Consider the following 12,500-nt stretch of genomic DNA (forward strand, 5'->3'; position numbering starts at 1 on the left):
GACTGATTGACTGAAATCGCATCTACTGGTTTCTTTAACAAGACTGACTGACTGAAATTCCATCTACTGTACATCTGGCAAGACTGACTGATTGAAACCCCATCTACTGTATCTCTAGAAAGACTGACTGACTGAAATCCCGTCTACTGTATCTCTAGAAAGACTGATTGACTGAAATCTTTTATACGCCTCAAGTTCAGTATCTCTAGAAAGACTGAATGACTGAAATCCCATTTTTATCTCTAGCAAGACTTTGAATCTGACTGAAATTTTCCCTAATGCCTACTTTTCATCTAGCAAATAACAGATTGACACCACTGAAATCCCGCCTAATAAACTAAAGTATCTTTAGCAGAGTTGACAAAGTTATGACTAAAATCCCGTCTACTTAAATTGCGGAGTTGCCGGCAAGGTTAGAGCGACTGACGCTCTGATGGGTAATAAGAAACGAACAGGCAAACTGACAACTTCCTTCATTCCCACCTCACGATGGATGGTCTTCCTTTGGACCAAGTTTAGACAAAAAATTTCTAACCATGCAAACAAACGGACAAACATGCAGACAGATGCACAAACGGAGGGAAAAAGTTGGTAATCTCTAATTGCGTCAATAATAACCTTATAAGGAGTCTATTACTTACGCGGATCAAACAAACTATTTGAAATTATAAGAATAATAGAAAATATTGTCTATACTGAATCCTTTTTTCATTAAGTTATTAGGATTAAGAATCAGTAGTGTTATCAGGCTTGAAACACAAGGCAAAAATGGTTTAATTAACAAGGTGCTCACAGGAAGATGGGATTCCCCTTTCCCTGAGGAAGAAAGTTTACTTCAAATCCCTAAATCATTTGGTGTTTATTTCTCCAACCCTGTGAGTTGCAATTCTCGTTAAATTGAAATCTTTTCGCTCATATGGTCATCTGATCACTTACATTCTGTTAAAACTTAAAGAATAGAGTTGGAAATTGCCTTAAATTGTTTTATGTTGCCCTCAAGTTCAAATTACTTGAATCATAAACATATACAAAAGCATAACAAAGACGAATCTCTACTTTATTTCAGCAAACATCCTCATTTTTTAAGGCTTGTGAACAGTAAGTTTTGCTTAATCTACGTATCACAAATCAGATAATTTTCCCTTCTTCAATATTTGCCTAGGGAGTCTTTTCTCTCTCTCTCTCTCTCTCTCTGAAATAACAGAAGTTGACACCACTGTGAGCAGGGATAATAAACTAAAGGCAATATTTGCGAGCAGAGACTTGTTACAACGTTATTAGTAATTTTAATTACACCTCGCGTGACCTTCCTTAAATTGCAATGACTCACTGCAGTAATCTTGGGTATTTGTAACAGTGCTATTTGCCCACCTCGAGTTGCGCTCTACTTGTTGCATGAGACATGCGTTTATTTTCCTCTGTGTTGACACTTTTTCATGTCCTGTATAACAGGACAAGATAGTTAACAATTCACCAGTGCATTTCCGTATCATTATGTTAAGGGTTAAGCGTAGATAAACTGCCTACCTGTTCCCACTTCTAGACCTTTAAAAAATACACAAGCACGCAGCTTAAGTACGCTTATTTCATGCATTAAATTTTCACATACTCAAGCCAAACTGTGACCATGTTAGTAGAATTACAACTTACTGCAGCAATATCATGCATAAATATATGAAACATGAATATGCGAGTGCATAAAATATTTTAGTATGCATGCCCTTTGAATCATAATTGCTCATCCATTAAAGAACAAGGTAGAGTATACTCTATAATATCAAAATATTTTCATAAATACATGTAAGGTTAGGTTGCAAACCATACCGTATAATAATTTAGTTTCCTGGACATTAAACAATTTCTGCTAGTTTCTGCCATTTCTGTTCTTTCTTAGCCGAGAAAGCGAACGTTCCATTCTCTAAAATGAATTTTAAAAAAATTAAAACCTCTGGTACAAAGATTTCTATGTTTAAGTTAAAGCTCTTTACCCATGCTATGATTTTTCTTACAAAGAAATGTAAGCAATATCTGTCTAATAATAACAAAAATAATCACGCATTAATTCTTGCATTGAATATTTTCTTGATCAATCCATGATAATCCTTTAAGATTTGCCCCGAATGAAAAAAAAAAAGTACAATGCGGATTGAGCTAAAAACTATTTGTAGTTCAAAACGCGTCGCCATTACCATACTCTCTGCATAGATTCGAAATTTTTCAAATATCACAAATGCAAATAAATTTATTATAATCAAAGTGGAGCACCTGCTACCGGATAAAAGCTAGTATTCAAAAGATATTTCAGCCTTTGATTCCAAAGGTAAATTCTTTTATATTTTTTCGCAGTGACAAATAAGTGTATTAACCATCTTACAATAACAATAACAAACAACAGTCTGTTAAACCGTATGCAGTTACCAAACAAACCTCCAAATTTCCGAACTATACACTAACATGTCTACAAAGAAATTTAAATATATTTGAACGGCAGATTATGGGGCAAGCGAGATGATATGCGTTTTTATGCGATTTATTTAATCATATATGAGGTCTGGAGACTGATGACGCGACAAAGATACACATAAATGCCTCTGTACACAACGGGAACTGTTCTTAAATTACCATCACAGGAGAAAGAGGTTTAAGAATATCAGAGTGCACCGCTTTGAATATACACTACCTTGAATAATAATACAGCTAAACCTTTAATAATACCCGTCCTAGAACAAAGCAAAACGATTTTTTGTTGTTGTCGTTTTTACACAATCGTTAGTTTGTTCGGGAATCAATTTTCGTTACTTTCGTCATTTCAGAATGACTCAAGTGCAAAATTCTCTCTCATTATTTTCATTGTTATATTAGTATTGTTGCTGGTAATAATGGCATAAAAGAAGAACTTTACTGTAAATATTTGCATTCACTGATAGTATTTCAAGTCACGATTATTTTGAATACCACCATTGCCTTACTAGACTAAACATTTCTTCAGTAAGATGAATAATGAAATAATGCCATGTCTGGAACATTTTCACACATCATAGGTTGAATAAGTAAAAAAAAAAAAATAAACAAATAAAACTCCTGAAACTTGTAACAAAGGAAATAGTCAATTTTCGTTAACGATTAATGGTGCATTATCCACAATTATATACTTAGTTCCCTTAAGCTTTTGCAAGCGGAATTTCTCCATCAAGAGTATATAAATATCAAGAGAATGTATATAAGTGCTATGTTGTAATATTCTACGATAAGCAAAGGTTTAACATAGGCATAAAAATTCAACTAAGTGCAAGTATATATATCCAGTCTCAAGAATGTAACGGCAGACTAAAACTTTACAAAAAGAAGTCTCTGAAAATGAATTAACATTATTCTCCTTATTTTCTATTTACAGCAGAAATTACCAAAATCTAGTGTGGGTTCTGTAGTGTGTTGATTTTCCATTGTATTCTCTCCCCTGCATCAGTTAACATTAACCAAAATTAGGTTGTGTACGGCATTACCCTGTGATTGTCAAATGTAATAAAAAAAAAAAAAAGCACCACCAATTCAGTTTACTGCATACTACCTCAAAAAATCCTGTTTTTCCGGATCTGATCACCACGCAAAACTAAAGCCTGTTCCGAGACCCTAAACCGGAACCATTTGCGTATGCAAGCTGGAGATGATTTATTTTTACCTTACCCCTGGAAAAAAATTTAAAATGTAATCACACACACATACACACATATATATATATATATATATATATATATATATATATATATATATATATATATATATATATATATATATATATATATATATATATATATATATATACACATACATACACATACACACACTGCAATTAACTAAACGCCCAGGTTTCAACTGTGGTCAGGGTCGACGCACTTTATCAATTATCATTCCATTTGTGTGCAATTTATTCATGAGGTATACTGAATCTGATATAAGGTGATATCTGTGGCTTAATATCTGTGAGCATTTAAATATGAAATCGTCACCCATCAACACCCTCCCTTTTCCTTGTTGTCACCCAATTAGGTCCGGGTCTTCCAACTCTTCCGGTGCCCGTAAAAGCACAGCTGACACTTTCCTGTACTATTCTTACGTGGGTTGTGAAAAGACTTGTCCAAGCCATCTCCTTCCCTGTCTTTCATTATAATCTCATCTACTTACGGAACTTTTGTAATTTCCCTTACGATCTCATTTCTAACTCGGTCCTGCCATCTGACTCCTGTTATTCTTCTTCAAGAGTTATTCTCATATCGACAGAACCTTTCAAACAGTTTCAATACCATTCCACGATTCACGTCCATAAAGTGATATTGATCATACTAAACTTATGTGTAATCTTATTTTGGTCAACGTTGTTCAGCCTCTCTACTGTTTATCCGAGCTTTTGTAGTCTTTCACTAAATACCAACTCAAGAGAACCTGTACCGGATATCTCCATTCCTGAATATCTGCAAAATTCAACCTCAAGAATCCTTTCTTCATCTAATGTTATTTCATCGGCTTGCATACACTATCCTTCTTGTTTCTCCTCTTAGTTTCATTTTGAGTTAATCCTCTCTAGGTATGACGTACATATGATTAAGCAAACTGTGTAAATTTTACACTGTTTTGCTCATTAAAACGGCACCATTTGCATATTCTAAGCCTGCCAACTTTCTGTTATTACTTCAATCTAAACCTTCCCCTCCATCTCCGACCACTTGTTTCATTATGAAATCTACGAAAAGGGCAACCATCAAAGGTGAAATATCATATCTTTGTAGCACCGTACTATTTACTACAAATTGGCTTGACAAGGCCCCTTCCGCATTACATTTGCATCTACATCGTTCACGGATAATTTCAATTACTTTTACATTCTTAACGGGAATGCCATAGTGACGCAAGACCTTCTATAACAGCGGTCTGTGGACGTTGCCAAATGCCCTCTCGTAATCAACGAACCCCGTCTGAAGTGGGTTTTTAAATTCACTGCTTCACAATGTCTTACCACAAATATTTGATCTGTGCAATTCCTGCCTTTTCTATACCAGCTTGTTCATCACTAACCTTTTTATCAATTTTTTCCCCTCCAGAATAAGCACTCAGAATATTTTCATTGCAAGCAAGTTACGTCAATTCTTCTATTGTTACCACATCAGTCAGGGACCTTCCTTTGGTATATTAGCTGACTCTCAATTCCGAATCATCAGGCTTGCTTCTTCATTACATATTCTACGAAGCAGTCGATACAGTTAGTATACGAGGTGTCATTTTGTTTTCAGTGATCCCAACGGAGACTGGTGTTTTCCACCTCACAAGTTTATCACTTATTCCACTTCATAAACTGTAAATTCTTTCTTAAGCACATTTGGGTTTCGTTGCTTCTGGTATATCAGCCAGATTATCCCCCTCTTGTCTCTTATTCTTGACCTCACAAAAAACTTCTAGCCTTTGTTGTTTTTCTCCTTCTGGTGCTGTTGGATCAGAAAATGAATGAGGACTGGTTTAACGTCAAGAACGTTTATCAGTCCGCTGGGAAAAAAGACCAGGGATACGGGGCAACAAGAAGGAACTCTTGAATATCGGATGAGATCTAAGATATAATCAAGAATAGGCAAAAGCAAAAGGTACGTATGGACTAATTTCGGGGAAATGAAGAACACAGAGTAGAACGCGCTAAGTGCTCAGTTCAGGTAGATAAGTTAAACGAAGATCAAGAAGAGATAAGGAAGAAAACAAGGCATACAAGTCTGATGATACACACAAAGCTGTGTGCTCAGGGAGTGCCATTGTATGTATATAAATCCAGGAGACTGATATACATTCTTGATGTTAAACAAGTCCTCATTGATTGTTTTGATCTTCCTCAGATATATATATATATATATATATATATATATATATATATATATATATATATATATATATATATATATATATATATATATATATATAATATATATAACATATATATACGATATAATATACATATATATAACATCAAGATATACATATATCATATATATATATATTTATATATTATATATATATATATATATATATATATATATATATATTTTTATATTAAACAAGTACTGATTGTCTGATCTTCCTAAGATATATATACATATATATAATATATATATATATATATATATATATATATATATATATATATCAAGTCCACCGTCTATAACTGTAATTAATATATATATATTTATATATACACATTTTATATATTATATATATATAGTATATATATATATATATATATATATTTAACAACTGCAAAGTCATTTGTGTGTAGCTTATTCCCAAGGTATACTGAATTCGATGCACAGTGATATCTGTATATTAGTATTTGTGATATATTAGATATATATATATATATATATATAATAAAATATGCATTATTAGCCTTGTTTATAATTGTAATTACCAGTCAGGTTTGAACTGGCAGGAGATGAGTTTATATGCAAAGTCATTTTGAGTATTCAGAACCTGAATTCGACAAGAATATGTTTGGTAATATTTTATCACGTGCGTAACTAACAAAAAATGCTTCCCTCTTGTTATCCGAAGTTGATCAAATCAACTGTCTTCCAATGATGATGTTTTGCTAAAGTAAAACTCTGTAATGAAGAATAAGAAAATGTTCATAGCAGCTCCTCTGATTTCCCAAATGTAAAAGAAAAATGTTTCACAACATATTTCTTGAATAATTTTCTTCAATAATGAACAGATCCTCCGAAAACCAAAAAGCAATTAGCCAAAAATATAAAAAAATAAAATAAAATAAGTGGTATTAATAAACAGCAAGTTCGTGTTATAAATTTATAACAAAAATTTTAACTCAAATGATACACTTTTTCTCGCCACAGTTACGCACATTCCTGCAAAAACCGAAAGGAACCTTGACAGCGTAGTTTGCTACTGATTCTTATATATATCAGAGCAACAGGACACTAAAACACCACACTATGACAACAGCAATATTTCCATCTGAGAGAACAGCCTTTTGAAAACTGTCTTATATATAAGGTGCTGAAATAAAGGCGTTTGAGACAACTGATGAATTGATATTGAACGGAATCTTCTCAAATTCGTTCTAATTAAAAATATTTTTAAAAAATAAGGCTGGACCCCTCCATAATGCCAGCCATCAAATTCCAAACACTGAAACTAGGATGACACTTTTTTTTTTTTTTAGCTGCAGCATTTGAGTAGAGTGGCTATTCACAGATTCTAATCAGTATTTTCCATTCAAAAAATGAAAAAGCCTAGCATAGTATTCTCCACTATGCGAAGTAATTAATGACACAAAAACTTTAAAAAATACAGCAAATCCATTTTGTTTATGCTAGAGGCCAATCAACAATTAGATATCACAATATAAACTTATGAATATACAGTACTTGTAAATATGTAGCATCACCACAAATAACTCAGAGATATCAATAACCAAAGTTAATAGGGCAAGCCCAACCCACCCCTCACTCAAGACTAAAATTTGGAATTATCAAAACAATTAAGAGATCTACAGCTCAAAATAACATGTAATTTATTTCTTTACTCGAGTACAGATGAACACCAACCTGCAGATGATGGAAAGAAAGACAATTTAAAATGTTGCAACTCGCACCTCGTGGAAATTGCAATGACGTCATAAGTGTGAGAGTTAAGATTATTCACTATCTGAAAAAGTGAACAATACACAGCTAAACTGATCTTATCCCCAGGAGAATACTCGAGCATAAAGAGCGACATGCAACATCTAATTAGGGTTATGATATTTTCGCGCGAAGATGACAATATTCACGCACAGAAATTTTGGCGCTGTGAACGCATATACAAATATAACCAGCAAAATCTACCTCACAAACAAACCATCGCCGAACAAGAGAAGTCCATTAGCTCCTCTAAGTAAGTTTCAGAGTAAGACTGGAAGTGGTCACTAACATCACGACAAACAGCAGTCATCTAAATTGTTAGGCTTAACGAGCCACACTGGAGTCTTTGACATCTCAAATAACCATGTCATTCAGAAGGTCGTAGCCGAGAAATATACTGCCAAATAATTGCACTGTTGTAAGTGTCTGTTTTCATATGGATATCAGTTGCCATAAATACAGGACATGCCTTTAAAACTACTGTACACACACACACACACACACATTTTTATAGATGAGTTATCGTCTGGCAACTTTTCTTGGACTGCGGCCTTTTGAATTTGTGGATATAAAGCAACGTCATATGAACATCGCATACTCATACGTTAGTTTCTCTAAATAGAGTAGCTTCCGAATTAAATGAGACATTAACGGCCATGACATTTAATTCCGGAATATTTCAGAGCAACAGTGCCACTTATGCTCTTGAAAATAAGCATTATATATACTGGACAATACGAAGCTTCTTACGGATTGTATGATACACGGTGCTCTTTTGGATGTTACGAAAACCCTTGCATTTTAGCATTCTAACTTGTCTATCACCATTTGCTCTTTCTCGCAAACCGAATAATGTTTCCCTCAACCACTTCTCAGTGCAAGACAGAACTTGAACAACAAACTATGTCCTCGAGCTTTTAATCGTTCTGACTACAGTTTATATACTTTCAAAATCATTCACTTTTTTGTAAATACAAATAAAAATCATCTTCCATTCTCATTAAGAGGTTGTCAGAGTAATCCCAAAGTGCCGTCTAACTTTTGAATCCCTAGACACTTCTATAAAGGGGGATTCCTAAAACACCGTTTCGTGTCTTTCCTCCTCTACTTTGTAACCCAGTTCTTCGTCCTCTCAATGGAAAAGTGGTGTGCACATACCCGTAAAATTGCGATACAGGTAAGAACTTTATGTAGATCCTCCTGGGTTTAGTTAAGTATAAAAAGAGGTTCCTGCAATTACTTATTACATAATATGCTGCAAATCCATAGCCCTAGAAAACTGGTCAAGAAAAGTTGTCTACACTATGCAGACAGAAAATAAATACCAAATATAAGTTACAAATGGTAATGTTCAGTGCAATTAGTGTTACATGCAAAACATAAGAATGATAGTAATGAATGCAGTGCAATTATACAAAATAGAGACAATGAGCTTTCAACTTTAGCTACCATTGAATAACCTTCGTTATTTTTATTGTTCAGAAAACCCCCAGCAGCGATATTGTCCACATAGCTGCACACCACAAAAAACAAAGGAATGTTGACAGAACACATCTTGACAAACAATATCCGCATTACAAACCAACATGGGCGCAATATGGTTCGACAATATATTCACTGCAAACACTTGGAAGCTGATATGTCCCTTTAAGTAACCATATGAAAACGGGAGCAGGTTTCTAACGGCAATTCCGTAGACAGCCCTTGCAGCCACGAGGTAGACAGGCAAACGTTCCAGCAGTCGTAAATATTAGCTGTCAAATTGATTCTGTTACTTGTAAACCCTCTTTAACAAACGTTAAATAATCGCACACCTATTGTATAATAGTAATATAATAATAATAATTTCTTGTCACGAAAATCAGTTTCCTCGGAGAGTGGTCTGTTAGGAGACAAAATGTATCACCACTACATTCATCCCCAAACTCTTGAATGAAAAGGAACATATATATATATATATATATATATATATATATATATATATATATATATATATATATATATATATATATATATATATACACATACACAACACATATATATATATATATATATATATAGACAGATATAAAGTAGACAAAGTATAGTACAAATCCCCATCCATGGCTACTTTGCACACACCCTCTGAATTTCCTGAACATCAAGGCAGTTTTGTTTTAACATTTCAGTTACGCGGTTAACTCGGCAGTTTTCAGTTATCCAATACATACCTCCAAAAATTAAGGTATGATTTAGTCCTTATGAAGTATTCTCTCCCATTCCTTCTACGTGACTTTCTCCTACGATAACCTTTTCATATCTTTGTCGTTTTTCGTTTCTCGTCAGCCTTTCAACCTTTATTAACCCCATCGCATATTATCACTGGTAATTCATCCCAGAAGCTTCCATTATTCACATTCAACAAGTGAACTTCACATCGAAAATGAACATTACCCGTTGCATCTTTCGCTTATCTGCACTCGCTACCTCTGTTTCATACCTTCGGCCTCCCAACACATTCACCTCTGCAATTTTGGCAGTGTCAAAATATCCTGGATGTAGGTCGATAATTATAGATAATCTTCCTCTGCACTTTGTTAGGCTGATTACGTCGTAGCAAGAGACAAAAAAAAAAGAAAGATACAAACATATGAACGTATAAACGACACAATGTAAAGCACCTGACCATTAAGCTAAGCATGCAATGAAGAATCACATCCAATTACTTGAGATAACTCACAGAATCATAGTCCTGAGGTAGTCCAAACAGGATTGGATGCCAAACATGTGAATAACACTGCAGTACTTATACTGTACATAGTAATACTTTGCCATACCTGAACACGTTCATCATACGAGATTTCCTTCTATAGTTACATCAGATATCTTGCACTGCAGAGTTACATATCTTGCACTTACATATGAGACCTTGTAGGAAAGTCTCCCCGTTTACTTGTAATTAAACTTACATAACATTCTCCTTCCCCTTTCCTTGTTACTGAACAACTGCTCATCAACATTTATAAATCAAATCTCTCAGGAGGCTCTCCTCTACTCATTTTATTGGAGAGTGCTTCTAAGTCTGTTCTGAGCTGGTGCAAGAATGAACTCAGAAGTTACATTTAGTTACAGAACGTCTTGCTGAGCTCTTTGAACATCGGGCTTATTTAATTCTGAGGTATCTGAATCTTGTAATTCAATATGATTAGCACTAAATGGTTGGAACTAATCAAAATTATGCTTTACAATCTTTCCACCAACATCCACACTGTAATGTTAATGACCCATCTTCCTTATAGACTCTCCAGGTAGCCATTTATCTTTAGTATTGTATGACCTTACAATGACATGATATGAAGTGAACTGTGGACCATTGTAAGTCACTATTCTTTCTGGCAGACTGCGTGTTGCAAAAATTGACTTGAGTGCACTTATGGTTACACCTGATGACGTTTACATTGATATTACAGTACTTCTGTCCATTTACTACATGCATCCACTAGTTTCAGCTATGACTAACTCTGGGAAGGTCCTGCAAGATCTGTATGTATATGTTGCCAAGGATATCTTGGTAATTCCCATGGGTGCATTCTTGCTGATTTGGGATTATTTTGTTGCAATCCACCATTCATACTCAATCTAACCAGTAATATGTGAAAATCAAAAGAATACAATTATCATAATATTCTAGTACCTTTTCTACTGGTAATCTTGACAAAGCACTGCAATTCCCATCCTTGGTGTTGGTCTGTACCCTGTTATAATCAAGTGCTACTAATGAGCCCATAGTCGCAGTAGTGCTGCTATTAACGTAGGTGAACTTGCTTTTGGACCAATAATTGCCAACAAGGGTTTGTGGTCCGACTAATGTGAACTCTTTCTTACCATAGATGAATATGAAATTTCTTTACTCCATACACCAGTGCTTTCTTGTCTATTTGTGAAGAATTCCTCTCTGCCTTGTTAAATGAACTAGAGGCAAATGTAATAGGCATCTCTGTTCCATCTGGCATTACATGTACTAACACTGCCCCCAAAACTTACGTTTGAAACATCAAGTACCGTACCAACTTTATTGACAAATCCATTCGGTAATCGACGAGGACTGTGGGTGAGGTTACTTCGGCTTTGATTCTTTCTTTGCATCTGTCCAATCCCGTTCAACATCCTTATTCAGTAAATAGTATAAAAGGTGTGCAATTGTAGTCAAGTTCTAAATGAAACTTCCTTATAAATGTTACCAAGCCTCATAATGATTGTCATTCCTTGACAGTGCCTGGTACCTTTGTTGAATGCACTGCCGTAACTCTACTCCTTTTCTTGTGGACCCTTTCATCATTGATGATAAATCCTAAGTGTCTTATTGAATCGACCTCTAAAATATATTTTCTCTTATTAACCTTGATATTAAGTTATTCTAGTCTCTTCAGAACTGCACGTAAACTGTCTCGAAGTTCTTTCTTAATTTTACGTGCAACTAATGTCATCAGTGAAGACAGAACTCTATGCAAGCCTGCAAATGTTTTGTTCATTGTTTGCAGCAATATTGCGGAACCTCTAAGCTATGTCATATGGTAGACGTTTTAACGATATTGCTTTAAATCTGTAATGGTTGCAAAATTTTTGAGAATTTTCATCCATGGAGAAATGCCTGTCTGAGATCCACTTTTGAAAATATAGCACATCCTAGATGAGGGAATCCGGGTTCAAATTTGATCTAGCCCAAGTCAGGTCTTTCTTTCCGTTGCGCACTTTTTATGCCAAAACGCCTGCCTTAGTGCTTTTTTTCATATACTCTTAAACATACTAGGCTACGGGTGCCTACCTGATTGTGCTATGACGATTTGT

At 34.6% G+C, this 12,500-nt stretch overlaps 1 protein-coding gene and 1 long non-coding RNA gene across 3 annotated transcripts in view; one reads left to right on the forward strand and one right to left on the reverse strand.

Moving 5' to 3' along the window:
• Positions 1–6,635, reverse strand: part of LOC136843767 (uncharacterized) — a 27,913-nt gene extending 21,278 nt beyond the window's left edge. The window contains exon 1 of the long non-coding RNA XR_010854669.1: positions 6,443–6,635. This is a non-coding gene — a long non-coding RNA (uncharacterized lncRNA). The remainder of the gene's footprint in view (positions 1–6,442) is intronic.
• The window catches only part of LOC136843766 (uncharacterized), a 164,817-nt gene that overhangs the window by 87,959 nt on the left and 64,358 nt on the right, over positions 1–12,500 (forward strand). The gene's annotated exons all lie outside the window — the stretch shown is intronic.

Source organism: Macrobrachium rosenbergii, chromosome 12, assembly GCF_040412425.1.
Source record: "Macrobrachium rosenbergii isolate ZJJX-2024 chromosome 12, ASM4041242v1, whole genome shotgun sequence".
Lineage (NCBI taxonomy): Eukaryota > Metazoa > Arthropoda > Malacostraca > Decapoda > Palaemonidae > Macrobrachium > Macrobrachium rosenbergii.